Source organism: Pan paniscus, chromosome 7 (genome assembly GCF_029289425.2).
Source record: "Pan paniscus chromosome 7, NHGRI_mPanPan1-v2.0_pri, whole genome shotgun sequence".
NCBI classification, from domain to species: domain Eukaryota; kingdom Metazoa; phylum Chordata; class Mammalia; order Primates; family Hominidae; genus Pan; species Pan paniscus.
In genome coordinates, this window is record NC_073256.2 from 26,296,077 (window position 1) to 26,314,750 (window position 18,674).

The 18,674-nt window shown below is 42.9% G+C and overlaps 1 non-coding gene across 1 annotated transcript; it reads right to left on the bottom strand.

Annotated features, from left to right (window-relative positions):
- Positions 1 to 16,726: 16,726 nt before the first annotated feature.
- LOC112438835 (small nucleolar RNA U13) lies at positions 16,727 to 16,830 on the bottom strand. Its single transcript, XR_003027156.1, has one exon. It is a non-coding gene; the product is annotated as a small nucleolar RNA U13 (small nucleolar RNA).
- Between the last annotated feature and the right edge of the window lie 1,844 nt (positions 16,831 to 18,674).

Sequence of the window (18,674 nt, forward strand, 5' to 3'; positions counted from 1 at the left end):
TTTAGGGGGGCTATCCATAGATGGTAAAAGATAAAGAAATACAAAGAAAGTAATTATCTAAAAAGTCAGAATAGTGTTTACTCACCCTCAGTGGGGAGGGGACACTTAAGGGGTTTTGGGACCTTGGCAAGGACTTTCCTTGACCCAGTATGAGTACACAGCTGTTCCCTTTAAAATTACTCATTAAACTGTATATTTATATTTTTTGGTCTTTTTAAAATATGTAGTAATACACAATAAAAAAGCTCAAAGAAAAGTCTGAAAAATGTTTGGAATTAATAAAGAAAACATATTAATATTTTAAAATTATTTTAAATATATTATTCGTAGATGTTTGAATCGAATTGGAAAGAATTCTACATGTTCATATATAATATTGTCCTACTGACCCAGAAATTGACATGTTGCATTATAAACAAAAGAACTCATTACCTCTAGTGCCCTCAGTGGGACTGTATGCTGAAATGTAAGTAGGTTCAAGAAGGGTTTGGAGGAATTGATGGAAGACAGATCTCAAACAGTGATACATACAATAAATTCCTAACCTTTTGAAGTGGATGTCGAAGAGGGTAATTGGATTCTCTTCAACATGTTTCCTGTTGCTGCTGTCAGATAGAAAGCAAGACTGGATCGATGGAGGGTCTGACCCAGGAAGGCAAATCTCATCTTCTTCTGTAACTACGGAAGATACAACTCTTCCCCAGAGGATCGCATTCCACGGCAGGTGCCCAGGATGAAGGAAAAGGCTCATCAACCAGTATTTACCATGCAACTTAAGACTAGAGTAGTTTCTGGGTCCCTGTTTTCAAAGAATTGATAATCTGACTGGGAAGACAAAGTGACACTCGTGACCAGAAGCTTCAAATTTTGAATTATGTGGCTTTAACAATAAATATATTCTCAGGAAAAATATTTGCAGATATTAAGTTAGGAAAATTTACAAATCAATAAGAAAAATATAAACAACCCCAAAGAAAAATGAGCAAAGGGACTGGATGGGCAGATCACAGAAAAAGAAATCGAGACACCAACAAGCATATGAAAAGTTGGTTACCTTCATACTCAAAATGAACAACTGTAGATCAAAGCAATAAGGTGTTCTTTATCACCTGTATTGTCCATTCTCACATAGCTATAAATAACTACCTGAGACTGGGTAATTTAAAAAGAAAAGAAGGTGAAGTGGCTCATGGTTCTGCAGGTTGTTCAGGAAGCATGGCTGGAGAGGCCTCAGGAAACTTACAACATGGTGGAAGGCAAAGGGGAAGCAGGCACATCATCATATGGCCAGAGGAGAGAGTGAAGGGGGACATGCTCCACGCTTTTAAAAAACCAGATCTTGTGAGAATTCACTCATTGTCATGAGAATAGCAGGGGAGAAATCTGTCCCCATGATCCAATCACTTCCCAACAGATCCTTCCCCCAACATTGGGGATTACAATTCAACATGAGATTTGGGTGGGGATGCAGAGCCAAACAATTCATCACCTATTACATTGGCAAATATTTACGAGTTTAAAAAGAGCCAGTGTTGGTGAGTGTGTGGGCAAATAAATATTGTTTGCTACTAGTAGAAACATAAATAGCTATTTATTAATTCCTAATTACTAAATTAATATTTAGTAATCACTAATTACATCCGTACAACCTTTTTGAAGAACAAGTATCCAATATCAACTTTAAAAAAACACACACATACTCTTTGACTCAGCAATTTGAGTACCAGGAATTCAGCCCTTGGATATTCACCTAAAAGTACCAATGTAGAGATAGATAAGAAACAAGTAACATAAATTTCCCCCATGGAGGGGAAAATAGTGGCTGGGGGCTGTCTAGGAGGGATGCAATGGGGATTACAGAGAAAGAAGGGGAGACTTTTTGCTTTATAATCTCTTAGATATTTGAATTTTGAATTTTGTAAATGAGTTTATAAAATCATTAACAAATTTGTTTTACATTAAAAATAATTTTAAAAAAACTTAAAAAGAGGATCTCACCACTGTAAGATGAGTGTGTATAATAATATTATTCCTAGTAGCTGGGTGACAAAATAATCTGTAAAACAAATCCCTGTGACCCAAGTTTAGTTAAAACACAAACCTGCACATATATCCCTGAACCTAAAAGTTAACAAAACTCAATAAATATTATATGGTTTCAAATAGCTAGAAGGGGGATATTGATGTTCCCAACAAAAGAGAGTGATAAATGTTTGAAATAATGGATATGCTAATTACCCTCATTTGATCACTACACATTATATGTATCAAAATATCACTATGCACCCCATAAATATGTAAATATTATTTGTCAATTAAAAAACATAATTTAAAAAAGGACTTCAAGATACGTTCATTGGAACATTACTATTGCAAATCACTGAAAAATACCCAGATGGTCATCAACAGGTGACTGCTTGAGTAAATGTACGTGGAATCTATGTAGCTGCTTAAAAGAGTGAGATGAGGCCAGGCATGGTGGCTCATGCCTGTCATCCCAGCACTTTGGGAAGCTGAGTAGGGAGGATCGCTTGAGGCTAGGAGTTCAAGACCAGCTTGGGCAACATAGTGAGACCCTATCTCTAAAAAAAAAAAAAAAAAAAAAAAATAGCCAGAAGTGGTGGCCCTGCCTGTATTTCCAGCCACTCAGGAGAATGAGGTGGGAGGATCACTTGAGACCAGGACACGGAAGCTGCAGTGAGCTATGCTCGTGCCACTGCACTTCAGCCTGGGTGACAGAAATGAGTGGGACAAACTCCATGGGGGAATATCTCCTAGATACATACAACAAAAGCAAGCTATAGATGTCTCCACAGAGGAATTCTAAGGAGTTGTGTTTTTTTTTTTGTAAATTAAAAAACATACATGCAGATAATCTTTGAGGGGGGAACTGGGAGTGGGGAGGGAGGAAGATTTATCTTTATTTTGAAATGTCTATATTGTTTGAATATATTACATTTTCCTTTTTAAATACGTAATTTTTACTTTAAAACATTTTAATAAAGATTTTTGGAGATCATTAATTTAGCAAACGCCTACTGAAATTTGTTGTGTTCCAGATTCTGTGGTAGACAGAAGGGAAGAAAAAGTATAAAAAAGACATAGCACCTTTGCTGGAAGAACTCAGTCTCACTGAAGACCATTTATAGACAATTACAGCACAGTGGAAAAAGCCCCACTGAGAGAGAGAGACTAATGCTGTGTGGTGGGGTCACAGAAGACTTGGGTTTTGGAAAAATTTCTCAAAGTTCCTAGGCAGAAAGAGGGGTGCTGCCCTAAACCAGGCAGAGATGACCAGGAGCTGACCCAGGTCATTGGCAATGGGATGGACTGAAAAACCTTTTCTATAGTAGAATCGACTCAAGATAGGTGATTAGTGGGCTGTGGGCAGGTGAAGGAGAGAGCTATTTCTATGTGATTGAGTTAGGAACATCAACTGAATTTGGTATTATTTTCAGAACAGCAGAAACTGTTATGCAGTGTTCGGATGCAGCAGGCATATGAAGGTCCCCACCCCCAGAGAGGCTTAAATCTGGTTGGTGAGAAAAATGATACTGGCTTTTACCTGTCATTAGTCTAAGCTGACACTTCAATTCACTAAAACCTGCCCTTTTGCCAACAACCACTCAACGTCTCTGCTGCAATGTGTTGAAGAGCAGCACCCAGCGCCTTCCCTGATCGACGGTTGCACTGCCTGGCTCTGCCACTCAATGGCTGCGTGATCATGAGCAAGTGACCTCACTGCTTCCACCACTCTTTCTTCATCTGTAAAATGGGGATGAGGATAGCACAGGCTTTATGACACGTAAATGATATAAGGAATGTAGAGACTTAGCATAGCGTTTGGCATGTAGCAGTGCTCACCAAATGCGATCTGTGACTGTTACTATTATTTTATAAAAATCATGGGGGAGGGACCAGGCACGGTGGCTCATGCCCCGTAACCCCAGTGCTTTAGGAAGCCTAGGTGGAAGGATCGCTTTGAGTGTTGAACTCCAGCCGGAGCAACATAGGGATACCTCTGTCTTTACAAAAAATAAAACTAAAAACATTAGCTGAGAGTGGTGGTACACGCCTGTGGTATCAGCTACTTGAGAGGCTGAGGCGGGCAGATCCTTTGAGCTCAAGAGTTCAAGGCTGCAGTGAGCTATGATCATGCCACTGCACTCCAGCCAGGGTGACAGAGTAAGACCCTGTCTCAAAAAAAAAAAAAAATCATGGGGAAAGGAGTTCAGGTGTTGATCAGCAAAGCTCCTCCAGGCCATTTTAAGTTGTGAGGAGGCAGCCCTGCTGCTTGAGCTGTGAGGACTGGCTATGTACATGCAGAGTTTGGTAATAACATCTGCAATAGTGACACATGTGTTTGTTACTGTGCTACATGGTCATTAGATATAAATAGCAAGCCATTCACATAAATAAAAATATTTACTTTTTTAATGAGACCAACCTGGCCAACAGGGTGAAACCCCGTCTCTACTAAAAATACAAAAATTAGCTGGGCATGGTGGCAGGCACCTGTAATCCCAGCTACTCGGGAGGCTGAGGCAGGAGAATCGCTTGAACCCAGGAAGCAGAGGTTGCAATGAGCTAAGATCGTGCCATTGCACTCCAGCCTGGGCAACAAAGTGAGACTCTGTCTCAAAAAAAAAAAAAAAATTGCAACAAGAAGAAAACAGGCCAAGTGTGGTGGTTCACACCTGTAATCCCATTACTTGGGAAGGCTGAGGTGCGAGCATCACTGGAAGCCAGGAGTTCAAGACCAGCCTGGGAAACAAACCAAGATCCCATCTCTACCAAAAAAAAAAAAAAAAAAAAAAAAAAAAATCAGCTGGGCATGGGAGCGTGTGCCTGTAGTTCTAATTACTCAGGAGACAGGATTGCTTGACCTCAGAAGTTTGAGGCTAGTGAGCTATGATTTCTCCACTGCTCTCCAGCCTGGGTGACAGAGCAAGACCTTGTCTCTGAAATAAACAAGAAGTAAATGCATTGTTGATAAAGTCAGAGAATAATGAGGGAAATGTTTTGTAGAGAAAACAAAGCTGGAGTGAAGGCCTAAGAAGAAGCCGAAGATGTTTGATTGCAGAGTTACGGGGCTAAAGCCAAAGCTACCTTGTGTGTGAGATGCAGAGACGCATTACGGGAAGAGAAGGGTGTCTGAGGCTTTTAAAGAAAAATCCAAAAGAAGGAATAAAGGGGATTGGAAAAGAAATGAGTGAGAAGGGAAGAACTAGGGCTGGCAGTGACCGTTTCCTCTTCCTAGAATGCCTCTTCAAGGAGAAAGCATTTATTGATGAGCTGCAATTCATTCCTTCACTTGACATCTGGAGATGGTTTGAGAAATCCTGCTGTAGAGTAGCCGGGGCTGCTGCTAATGCCTGCCTAATCCCAGATGGCGGGAAGAAGATGGGTTCCTTCCTTCGGTCTCCTGTGCCAGAGATGCCTTTTGCATGAAGATGCCTTGGCCTTGTAGGAACAGGAGAGGAAAATGAGCTTCCTTGGATGTAGAAACACAAGGCTGGGAGGAGAGAGGGGTGTGGGGCCCAGAGGCAAGGCTTCTCAGGTGGCCTGTGCCTCCACTACCATCACCATCAGATCCCTGCTGCATGTGTCCAGGCAAATCGATTAGTATGTCCATCTCAACAGACCCATTCAGCAAGAATGAGTTCATATGCCAGTGTATGGGTTGGCCCACATGCCCTCTGAACCAAAACCAGAAAGCAGGCTGTTGTGTGACATCAACCCCTGAGAAGCAAGGTGTCTTTCTTTCTCGTTTCTGCTGGGACACCCGCTGACTTCAGGTAGTCAATGTTACACTTAGGGAAGAGGGTGGCAGGACGAGAGGCAGGGAGGGAGAAGCAGTTTCGAGTTTATCAAGAGTGGAAGGGCTCATGCTGTATTTAATTTTATTTAATTTTTCATTTCTGTGGGTACATAGGAGGTGCATCTATATTTACAGGTTACATGAGATGTTTTGATACAAGTATGCAAAGCTTCATAATCACATTAGGGTAAATGGGGTATCCATCACATCAAGCATTTATCATTTGTATTCCAAACTATCCAATTATACTTTGTTATTTTTAAATGTACAATTAAATTATTGACTACAGTCAGCCTGTTGTACTACAAAATACTAGGTCTTAGAATTCTTTCTAGCTACTTTTGTACCGATTAACTATCCCCACTTCTCCCCACCCCCCACTAACCTTCACAGCCTCCAGTAGCCATCATTCCACTATCTCCATGAGTTCAATCATTTTAATTTTTAGTTCCCACAAATAAGTGAGAAAATACAACACTTGTCTTTCTGTGCCTTACTTATTTTACTCAGCATAATAACCTCCAGTTCCATCCATGTTGTGGCAAACGACAGGATCATGTTCTTTTTTATGGCTGAATAGTACTCCATTGTGTATAAGCACCATATTTTCTTTATCCATCTTTCTGTTGATGAACACTTGGGTTGCTTCCAAATCTTGGCTATTGTGAACAGTGCCTCAGTAAACATGCGACTGCAGATATCTCTTTGATATACTGATTTCCTTTCTTCTGGGTTTATATCCAGCCGTTGTATTGCTGGATCATATGGTAATTCTATTTTTAGTTTTTTGAGGAGCCTCCAACTGTTCTTCATAGCAGTTGTACTAATTTACATTCCCACTAACGGTGTACAAGGGCTCTGTTTTCTCCACATCCCTGCCAGCATTTGTAATTGCCTGACATTTTTTTATTTTATTATTTATTTTTTTGAGACGGAGTCTCACTCTGTCGCCCAGGCTGGAGAGCAGTGGCGTGATCTTGGCTCACTGCAAGCTCCACCTCCCAGGTTCATGCCGTTCTCCTGCCTCAGCCTCCCAAGTAGCTGGGACTACAGGCGGCCGCCACTACGCCAGGCTAATTTTTTTGTATTTTTAGTAGAGACGGGGTTTCACCGTGTTAGTCAGGATGGTCTCGATCTCCTAACCTTGTGATCTGCCCGCCTCGGCCTCCCAAAGTGCTGGGATTAGGGGCGTGAGCCACCGCCGTCACCCAGGCTGGAGTGCAGTGACGCGATCTCGGCTCACTGCAACCTCCGCCTCCCGGGTTCAATTGATTCTCCTGCCTCAGCCTCCAGAGTAGTTGGGATTACATGTGTATGCCACCACGCCCGGCTAATTTTTTTGTATTTTTAGTAGAGCTGGGGTTTCACCATGTTGGCCAGGCTGGTCTTGAACTCCGGACCTCAGATGTTCCACCTGCCTCGGCCTCCCAAAGTGCTGAGATCACAGGCGTGAGCCACAGTGCCCGGCCTGTTATTGCCTGACTTTTGGATAAAAGCCATTTTAACTGGAATGAGATGATATCCCATTGTGGTTTTGATTTACATTTCTCTGATGCTCAATGATGTCGAGCATCTTTTTATACACCTGTTTGCTATGTCTTCTTTTGAAAAATGTCTATTCAGGTCTTTTGCCCATTTTAAAATCAGATTGTTAGATTTCTTTTTCTATAGAGTTCTTTGAGCTCCTTATATGTGCTGTCATTAATCCTTTGTCAGATGGGTAGTTTGCAAATATTTTCTCACATTCTGTGGGTTGTCCCTTCACTTTGTTGATTGTTTCACTCGCTGCTCTATTTTAAAATCTTTCTATATCCTTGGTCCCTTTTAGGAATACTAGCAGTGTCACTTTGTTAGGATCTATAGTTGCATTGCCTTGAGGCCTATGAGCTTTTAAGGAGCCTACAAAAAATATCTGAGGTCTAGAAAAAAGAACATATGACTCTAAGATGGAAAAAATTGAAATAAACATATGTTTGCACTACATGAACATGTGAACTATGTGAACAAACATATATAAAGTGTAAATTTCTATCAATTTTATGATTGATTAAATTTAGTGTTCATAAAATGTCATTACATGTATAGTTGAAAGCTACCTATAGGTTTGCTTTTCTCACTTCACAAGAATTCTGGTATATGCCTATCTGATTGCAGAGAAGTCGTAGCGGAATTAAATGTGTTCCTCAGAGGTAAAGAATTTCAGAAGCCAAATTATAAAAATTATTTTAATTTTTTACAGCAAAAACAATTGTACTTAACGTGAGCCACATGTGCATTTGAGAATGCTTGATATTAGGTAGGATGAAATTTCTCAAAGTGAACACGGAGGGACTGTGGAATCTTAAAATGGCAGTGCACACATATATCTGCCTGCAAGGATGTTCATCACAGTTTGGTTTACAATAGCAAATAAGTTCAAGTCAATGACAACTTGAAAAAAATAGCAAATAATTTGAAATCACCTATATTGACACCAATCAGAGACTATTTTAAGAAATTATGGTACCACAAAATAGATATGAGGTAATTGCTGAAAATGAGGTCGTCATAGGAAATTATTTAATTTGATCAGAAAGACCTTCGAGATGTATTAAAATGTAAAACAGTTTGTGCAATATGATTGCCCTTGTTTATACAATGAAAAACTATTTCCAGAGAAAAAGACTGGCAAGAGGTACATCAGTGTGGTCTCGATGAGTGGTTATCTCTGGGTGGTACAATAACAAGTGAGTTACATTTTATTTTCTTTTATAATTCTCTGTGTCTTCTACCAGGAGTATTTACTATTTCTGGAAAGCAGACAGATATGTTTTATACAGATAGGAAACACTTCATAATGGATGACTTTTTTCCTGATAATCAATATGTTCGAGTCAAAGAAGGCTATATGTGGGGTTGGACTGAGTGGAGTCAGCAGACGTCTGCCTTTCTCAAGTTTGAGGTTGAACACATTGAAATGTTATAAAAATAGAACTACCATTTGATCCAGAAATCCCTGGATCTACCCAGAGGAAAAGAAGTCGGGATAGGAAAAAGACACTCAGACACACGTGCTTATAGCAGTACAATTCACAATTGCAAAAATATGGAAACAGCCCAAATGCTAATCCATGAGTGGATAGAGAAATTGTGGTGTATACCACACCATATAGATATATATATGTATATATATATACACACACACACACATCACATCATATATATATATACCACATCATATATATATACCACATCAATATATATATACCACATCATTCATATATACGTGATGGAAAACTACTCAGCTATAACAAGGAATTAATTAATGGCATTTGCAGCAACCAGGATGGAACTGGAGACCATTATTCTAAGTGAAGTAACTCAGGAATGGAAAACCAAACACAGTATGTTCTCACTCATAGGTGGAAGCTAAGCTATGAGGATGCAAAGGCATGAGAATGGTACAGTGGACTTTGGGGACCAAGGGGAAAGGGTGGGGGGGGTTGAGGGATAAAAGACTACAAACTGGATGTAGTATATATTGCTCAGGTGATGGGTGCACCAAAATCTCACAAATCACCACTAAAGAACTCACTCATGTAACGAATACCACCTGTTCCTCCAAAACCTATAGAATTTTTTTTTAAAGAAATGCCATTTAGACAGAGATTTTGACTACATAATAGCAACACTCATGTCACCACCAGTAGTCAAAATAAGCCTTTTATTTTCTCTTAAAAAAATTTTTTTTAATTATACTTCAAGTTTTAGGGTACATGTGCACAACGTGCAGGTTTGTTACTTGTGTATACATGCGCCATGTTGGTGTGCTGCACCCATTAACTCGTCATTTGGCATTAGGTATATCTCCTAATGCTATCCCTCCCCCCTCCCCCCACCCCACAACAGTCCCCGGTGTGTGATGTTCCCCTTCCTGTGTCCATGTATTCTCATTGTTCAATTCCATGGAACTTTGCTATGTTGCCCAGGATGGTTTCGAACTGCTGAGCTCAAGCGATCCTTCCACCTCAGCCTGTCAAAGTGCTGGGATTACAGGTGTGAGCCATGGCACCCGGCTTCTTTTCTATTTTCTTTTCAGACAGGGTCTTGCTCTGTCTCCTAGGCAGGAGTGCAATGGTGTTATCATGGCTCACTGCAGCCTCTGCCTCCTGGGCTCAAGCCATCCTCCTGCCTCAGTCTCCTGAGTAGCTGGTGTGCAACACCATGCCCAGCTAGTTTTTTATTTTTTTTGTAGAGATGGAGTCTCAATATATTATCCAGGCTGGTCTTGAGCTCCTGAGCTCAAGTGATCTTTTTGCCTCAGCCTCTGAAAGTGCTGGGATTACAGGCATGAGCCACTGTGCCTGGCCCGGAATAAGCCTTTAAAAAACTAAATTGTATTTTGCAGTCCTTCAATGTTGTCTCTTATAAAGACTTATAAAGATAAGATTCCAAGACATCACCTTAGCCTGCCCCTTCTCCTCAACTGTATCCATATCTCCAGCGTGATCTCCAGCTACTCTGATGCCCCTGCGTGACTATCTGAAGGCACAGACATGTGCCCCTATCACATTGGGTAGGGAAAAAGCAGATTACATACAAAGCATGTCTGGCATATCCTAGTTTATGTAAAATTGAAGACACCTATTTTATATAATATTAATTTTTTTTTAAGAAATGGGATCTTACTATGCTGCCCAGGCTGGAACACAGTGACTATTCAGAGAACCCATAGTTTAATCTGCATACATGCACAAAACTTTCAGGAAGGAAATGCTCAAAACATTCACTGTGGTTACCTATGGATGGTATCATTGTGAGCAACTTTAAAAATACATGGTTTGAAATTTTTACAGGGGTAAAATGTCATTTTTATAAAATTGATCTGTGACTCTTGGATTGTTTGACTCATTCTTTGTTTAAGAGCTCTGATAGGAAAGAGCAAATGAAATATGATCTCAGGCCGGGCGCAGTGGTTCACACCTGTAATCCCAGCACTTTGGGAGGCCAAGGCGGGTAACCACCTGAGGTCAGGAGTTTGAGACCAGCCTGACCAATATGGTGAAACCCCATCTCTACTAAAAATCCAAAAAAAAAAAAAAAAAATTAACGGGGCGTGGTAGCATGCGACTGTAGTCCCAGGAACTCGAGAGGCTGAGACAGGAGACTTGCTTGAACCCAGGAGGTAGAGGTAGCAGTGAGCCGAGATCATGCCACTGCACTCCATCCAGCATAGGCAACAAAGCGAGACTCCATCTCAAAAAATAATAAAAAACAAACAAATAAATAAATAAATAAGACATCAAAATGCCGAGTGTTGTGACTTATGCCAGAAATCCCAGCACTTTGGGAGGCTGAGGTGGGAGGATCTCTTGAGACCAGGAGTTTGAGACCAGCCTGGGCAATAGCGGGACTCCATCTCTATAAAATATTTAAAAACTAGCTGGGTGTGGTGGTGCATGCCTGTAGTCCTAGTGACTTGGGAGGCTGAGGCAGGAGGATCACTGGAGCTCAGGAGTTTGAGGCCACAGTGAGCTATGATCATGCCACTGCACTCCAGCCTGGGCAACACAGTGAGATCCCATCTCGAAAAAAAAATTCTCAAAAATTAATTTTTAGAGAAAAAGTGGATGGAGAGTGTGCATGGTTAGCAGGATGAAGTGGGGCTACTGGAATGCTTGGCTTTGTTCTGGGGCATGTGTGCTTGGTCTTGGGGTGGTCGTCACCACTGAGCATGTTATGAGGGACACATAGATTCGATTTTACCCCAGGCAAAGGACTCAGAATGTTGGCACTGCTGAGGCCACTGTTCTTCCACGGAGGGGCACAGGCCATCTCCTTTAGGCAAGAATCATGAATGTAGCCAAGAGTCTCAGCTACCTGGGAGGAGGGGACCTATGTGTAGACCAAGCAAATAGAAGAAAAGCACCTTTTGAGAGGCGAACATTCAGCATTCAATTTAGAGGGTTGTGGGAGGCAATATGAAAAGGTGGGTAATTAGGAGGATCTGGGATCAGAGAGGCTTCTATCCCCATCCCACCCCACCACTCAAAGTGGGACCTTCTTACCATTCCAGACACGTTCAATTCTCATGCCAATGAGGGACTTGTTACCCCAACTGCTGGGAGTGTGGTCAAAGACTACCTCCAGCTGCCAGCACCCTCAGGGTTTGCCTCAGCTGCAGAGCCACCTTGCCCAGAGCCACACCCTTCAGGGCTGTCCCACGTCCAGTGACTGATCGAGAGGGCGTATAAAGTCCTGGCCACCCCGGCCCACTTAGAGAAAACCATGAAGTGCCATTCAGGCTCCAGAGCTTCCCGCGTGCTGGCTGAGGCTGGCAGTGGTTGCACCAGAGCTCCACTTCTTTATCTGCCCACTCCTGCTCCCCTCCCTTCCAAGGGTATCAACTCAAGGGCACCCCCCGAGGAACACACTGCATACTAACCCTGGAGTCTCCTTGCTGAGGAGCCCAACCTGGGACAGTTAAGTTACTTAATCACTCCGAGCCTCCATTTCTTTTCTTGTTTTAGAGATGGGGTCTTGCCGTGTTGCCCAGGCTGGAGTGCAGTGGTTATTCACAGGTGCAGTCATGGCTCATTACAGCTCGAACTCCTGGGCTCAAGTGAACCTTGTGCCTCAGCCTCCCAAGTAGCTGGGATTACAGGCACATGCTACTGTGCCCACCTTCCATTTCTTCATCTATAAAAATCAGGATGATAATAATTTGGTGTCCATTGCATAGGAATGAGAATTATATGAGGTCATATATGTAAAACACTTACCAACTTTGTACATAATTCCTTAATAAATGGTAACTATTGGTATTGCTATTAGGAAAGAAACAACCTATCCTTGACTCTCCCCATCATAATTCATTAACAGTTTATCCTGTAGTTTAGCCCCTAAGAGAAGGCTCCAGAAAATGTGGACACAGGGTGAATAAGGGCTGGTGGAAGACAGAAGTGAAGAAGGTTTGGAGGAAGGGATGTTACCAAACAAGGGCAGCCTGCAAAAGGGTGCATTCTTCTAATAAAAGATCAGTCCGGGCCAGCTGCAGTGGCTCACACCTGATAGCCCAGGATTTTGGGAAGCCGAGGTAGGAAGGCTGCTTAAGCCCAGGAGTCTGAGACCAGCTTGGGCAACTTAGCGAGACCTCGTCTCTACAAAAAAGAAAAAAAAGAAAAATTAGCTGGGTACGATGGTGCATACCTGTAGTCCCAGCTACTCGGGAGGCTGAGCCAGTAGGATGGCTTGGACCCAGGAGGTCACGGCTGCAGTGAGCTATGATGGCACCACTGCACTCCAGCCTGGGTGACAGAGTGAGACTGTCTCAAATAAAAACAAAAAAAAGACCAGTCCACAGGCATCTGGGCCAACCACAAGCCTCCTACAAGTCTAGTTAGCACAAGGCAGTTCCCGTCGGGCTGGCCACTTTGGAGCAACCTAACCAGTTGTGATATTGGTCTGCCATGCTGGGAGAAGCTGGAGCCGCAGTAGCTTCCAGGAGAGTGGGCATCCTCCGTGGTCCATCTTCTCGAGGTGCTGGGCCTAACACAGGTAACGGTGGCCCATGCTGCAGGACTGTCCACGCAGTGTGGCCTCACGGGTGTACAAGGCTGGGCCCTCACACTTTAACGAGGACTAGAGAGGGGTATGTCTGCCCTCCCCACTGTCGCTTCTGTCTTCCACATGCATGCCCCTTGCCCATTTCCTGGGCCTTGGTGTCCGACTCTAGGTCCTCCCAGACACCTGGCAGCTGTCCTCCTCACCTCCTTCATGTGGTGCTCCATTTGGGGCAGCAGAGGGAACCATCGCTTTACAGTGGTGGGGACTTTTTGTTCCCTCAGATGTTTTTGTATCTGGCTTGGCTGCATTTTCCTCTAGAAATCTGCATCCTGGGTATAGATTTGGCTTTGGGGGAGCCGTCCATCTGGATGTGTTTGATTGTAAATTACCATCGTGTATTTAAAGTTATGGCCATCCATGATGAAGAGCAGACCTGGGCATGTGGTTTTCTAGCCCAGAGATTGCACGAAGCCTCTGGGGCTTCAACGACTGCAGGAGGCGTGCAGTCTGTAGAGTCATCGGTATTCTGAGACATCCTATTTGTCCCCAAGCTCTGGCAAGTGAAGCTCAGAGCAGCCCTGGCCTGCCAATCCCTCTTCACAGTGCCTATAAATTTCAGAAATCTTACTTTGAGGATATCATTTAGCTAACACATAATTTTTTTCTGGCAGTTTATTGATACTTAAAAATAATGTTTGCCGTACTCCAAGTTGGGACTAGTGTACATTGATAGTCTACCATATGGCATCACTAGGAAATAAGGGAATTCTTTCTCTATCTAAATAAAGATAAGCCCATTAAATAGAAAAATCACTTCCCAGGTAAATCTTTCATATATATAGATGAATATATAGTTCACCTTTTAAAATAATTCATATCATTACTAAATACTAATGATCTTCCAGGCTTTTACATACATTGTTGCATTTAGCCCTTAAAAACCCCAAAAAGCCGGTATTATTCTCGCCATTTAGCCAGTGAGGAAAATAGAAGCCCAGAGAACTTACTTAACATGGCCAAAATTATACGCTGGGTGAGCGAGTGCCCGAGTGGGGATTTGAATTCAATTTTGTCCAACCCTGCAGCCCATGGGATGGCCACCACGCTGCGATGCCTCACTTATTTCTTTCAAATTAGAGGTGATCAAGCATATTTTTAACCTTTTCTTCATGAGTTATCGACAAAATTATGAACATCAGTGATAACGCAGTGCCAAAGGACTGACTCAGGCAGGATCCTCAGGTGAAGTGATGGAAATCAAGTAATGCTTAAGCAAAGAGAGAAGGAGCAGGGTGCAGCCGGGTCTCAGGAATGAGCTGGGACTCAGACCCATACCCATCGGGACCTTCTCCATCCTTCCTCTCTGCTCTACTCCATGCACCTATTTCTATTTCTTTTCTCCCTTTTCCTGCAGACCAGTCTGAAGGTGGGCAGTCCAGAGCTGGTGTCCATGACTCTAGGGCATCATCAAAGACCTAGAGTCCTCACAGCTTCCCGCTCTGCCTTTCTTCTGCTTTTGCTCTTGTTATCAGAAGATGGCTGCCATTTTTGCAGGAACCTGCCTCTCCTTCCAGGCTAGAATACGGGATAAAGGTGAAGGGCAATGGAGAATCTGTCTTTTTGCCTCCAGTGCACAGGGGCAGATCCTGCCTTACCATCATGGAACTTCTAAACCCTCAGGGAAGATGAACATGGAGCAGTTAATTGCACAACTGAAGAACGCCGTTAAGAAGACGTAAGAGTACCCAAGAGAAATGAGCGCCTACGAAAGGCAGCTGTAAGAATGTTCATATAGCTTCATGCATAATAGCCCCAAATGGCAAATAACCCAAACGCTCAACAACAGAAGAATGAATAAATAAATTTCATACAATGGAAGACTATTCAGCAAAAACAGCAACAACCCGCTGCTGAATGCAACAGCATGAATCACTCTCACAGGCGTAGGGCTGCATGCGAGAAAGCAGACACAAAAGAGCACACGCTGCATTCTGTTTATATGAAGTCTAAGAAGAGGCCAGAGAAGACAGAAGAGCGTTTACCTCCGAAGGGGAGTTAATATTAGTATTTTTTGAGTCAGGGTCTCGCTCTGTCACCCAGGCTAGAGGGCAGTGGTGCAATCTCAGGTAATGCAACCTCCGCCTCCCAGGTACAAGTGATTCTCCTTCCTCAGCCTCCCGAGTAGTTGGGATTACAGGCTGGCACCACCATGCCCAGCTAAATTTTGTATTTTTAGTAGAGACAAGGTTTCACCATTTGCCCAGGCTGGAAATGGTTTATATCTTGATCTGAATGGTGATTTTGCAGTTGTACACATATGCAAATTTGTCAAGGTGTGCACTTGTACAGTTTTCTCTATTTACATTATCCCTCAGTTTTTGTTTTCTTTCCTTTTTTTCCCGAGTCTTGCTCTGTTGCCCAGGCTGGAGTGCAATAGAGCAACCTCAGCTCACTGCAGCCTCTGCCTCCCAGATTCAAGAAATTCTCTTGTCTCAGACTCCCGAGTAGCTGGGATTACAGGCGCGCATCACCACATCCAGCTACTTTTTTAAAAGTAGAGATGGGGCTTCACCATGTGGCCAGGCTGGTCTCAAACTTCTGGCCTCAAGTGACCTGCCTGCTGTGGTCTCCCAAAGTGCTAAGATTACAGGTGCGAGACACCGTACCTGGCCCATTATCCCTCAATTTTTTAAAGGTAAGTGGATATGGACCTAAAAGGGAATTTTCAACTTTTTTTTTTTTGAGACAGGGTCTCACTCTGTTGCCCAGGCTGGAGTGCAGTGGTGCAATCACAGCTCACTGCAGCCTCAAACTCCCAGGCTCAAACGATCCTCCCACCTGAGCCTCCTGAGTATCTGGGACCACAGGCACCTTGTTCCAAAATAAATAAAGAGAGATAGATATGTAGATAGTCCCTGAAGCTTGTAATTGGCCTTGTAGTTTTCACTGTTGGCTCACAGCTATGTTGCACAGTAGTTCTCAATTGTGGCTGTGCATTAGAATCACTTTTGTTTTAATTTTGTTATTTCTTTTCTTTTCTTTCTTTTTGTTTTTTTGAGACACAGTCACACTCTGTCGCCCAGGCTGGAGTGCAGTGGCACAATATCGGCTCACTGCAACCTCTGCCTCCTGGGTTCAAGTGATTCTCCTGCCTCAGCCTCCCAAGTAGCTGGGATTACAAGAGCAAACCATCATGCCCAGCTAATTTTTGTATTTTTAGTAGAGACAGGCTTTCATCATGTTGGCCAGGTTGGTATCAAACTCCTTAGCTCATGTGATCTCCCGCCTTGGCCTTGCCAAAGTACTGGGATTACAGGTGAAAGCCACCATGCCTGTCTCCTTTTTTTTTTTTTTTCTTCATGTCAGACAGGTAATGTGCCAATGTTGTAACAAGGTTTGAGGGAGGCACATCTCACACTTGAGCACAACATCCCAATCATCGCACTTATGACCTACAAAAGGGTCTAATCTTTGACACAGGTAATCTATTTACGTGATTTAACATTCAACTAATTTTAAAAGGTCCGTAGGAAAAGTTGCTCTCTGCCCTCTGTCTCCCAGCCTCCTATAACTCCCTCAGAGGCAACCCTCATCCCAAGGATCTTGTGAATCCTTCCAGAGATTTTATGCTTCTATAACCAAAGGCAAATACACATTATTATCCCCTATACAAATGGAAGCATACTGATTTATACCAGCTTCATTCATATAATATTGGATCTTGAGACTTTTTTCTTACCAGGGTAATAAACAGCTGCCCCAGTCTTTTTGATGGTTGCCTAGTAATCCAGTGTCTATGTTTACCAGCGTTTATTTGAGTCCCTGGGTTTTTCTAAAGATACTCATGCCCTGGGGCTTCCTCAGCTCTAATGTGCCTGGGTGTGAGGTGCAGGCAGGTGTGGGAACCACTGGCATGGCTCACTGGTCTCCTTCTTTCTCAGCCTATGGTAGGAACAGTCCTGGTTTCCTAGCACTTAGAGAGCTGGTTCAGGGTTTTGGAAAGTGAAATGAATTCCTTCTTTCTGATGAGCAGAGAGCAGTCATAGATAAGACTCTCATTTGCAATGGACACAAGACCAAGAAATTGAGAAAAGCTGGCCCAAAGCCCTGGTCCTTTATGTAAGAGTAGGGAAGGAGATTGCATGGCACAGTCCCTAGGTTTGCAGATAGCACAGGACTTGACAGGTAGTGGAGATACAAACAAAAAGTCATAAGATACATGAAACTCTTGCCAGATTCTCTGAGCTACAGAGAAGTGGTAGGTGGGTTTCAGCCCAGGTCAATGAAAGATGGAATTTTTATTTTTATTTTTTAGAGACAGGGTCTCGCTATGTCACCCAGGCTGGAGTGCAATGGCGTGATCATAGCTCATTGAGCCTTAAATGAACTCTTGGGCTCAAGTGATCCTCCTGCCTCAGCCTCTCGAGTAGCTGGGAAGTATAGGTGCCTGGCCAACATGGAATGTTGACAAAAATAGTGCAGACTATACTTACAGCTCCTAGGGCTAAACATACGTCTGTGAGGAATATTAGACTGTTTTCTGAGCTCATCAACTTTAGGCAGCCAAAAAAGTTGGCTATATGTTGGGCCGAATCAAGAGAAGTAATAGAAACATAAGATAAAACATTATTATACTATCATATAAAAGTATTGCATTTTAAGAAAGAAACAGGGTCTTGTTCTGTCACCCAGGCTGGAGTGCAGTGGTGTGATCATAGCTCACTACAGCCTGGAACTCCTTAGCTCAAGCAATCCTCCCACTTCAGCCTCCTAAGTAACTGGGACTACAGGTGCACGCCACCACGCCTGGCTACTTTTTAAATTTTTTGTAGAGACATGGTCTTGCAATGTTGCGCAGTCTGTTCTTTAACCCCTATTATACCGCCTCAGCCTCCCTAAGGGCTGGGATTATGGCTGGGATTACAGGTGTGAGCCACTGCATCTGGCAAAATTATTGCATTTTTGAGTCTGAATTTTATGGAATTTTGGTCAATAAACCTCAGAAAAATATGCTTAGGACGTGAGCAGGGCAGTTTAAAAGTTAAAGGAAAAGGTAAGAACAGGGATTTGGAAGGAAACTGGAAGCATTTGGACTTTTTAATATGGTAAAATCGACAGATGATATGCCTAATGATTTTATTTTATAAAATTAAATAGACCTGGCCAGGTGTGGTGCCTTATGCCTGTAATCAGCCGTTTGGGAGGCCGAGGAGGGTGGATCACTTGAGATCAGGAGTTTCAAACCAGCTTGGCCAACATGGTGAAACCCCATCTCTACTAAAAATACAAAACAATTAGCTGGACATGG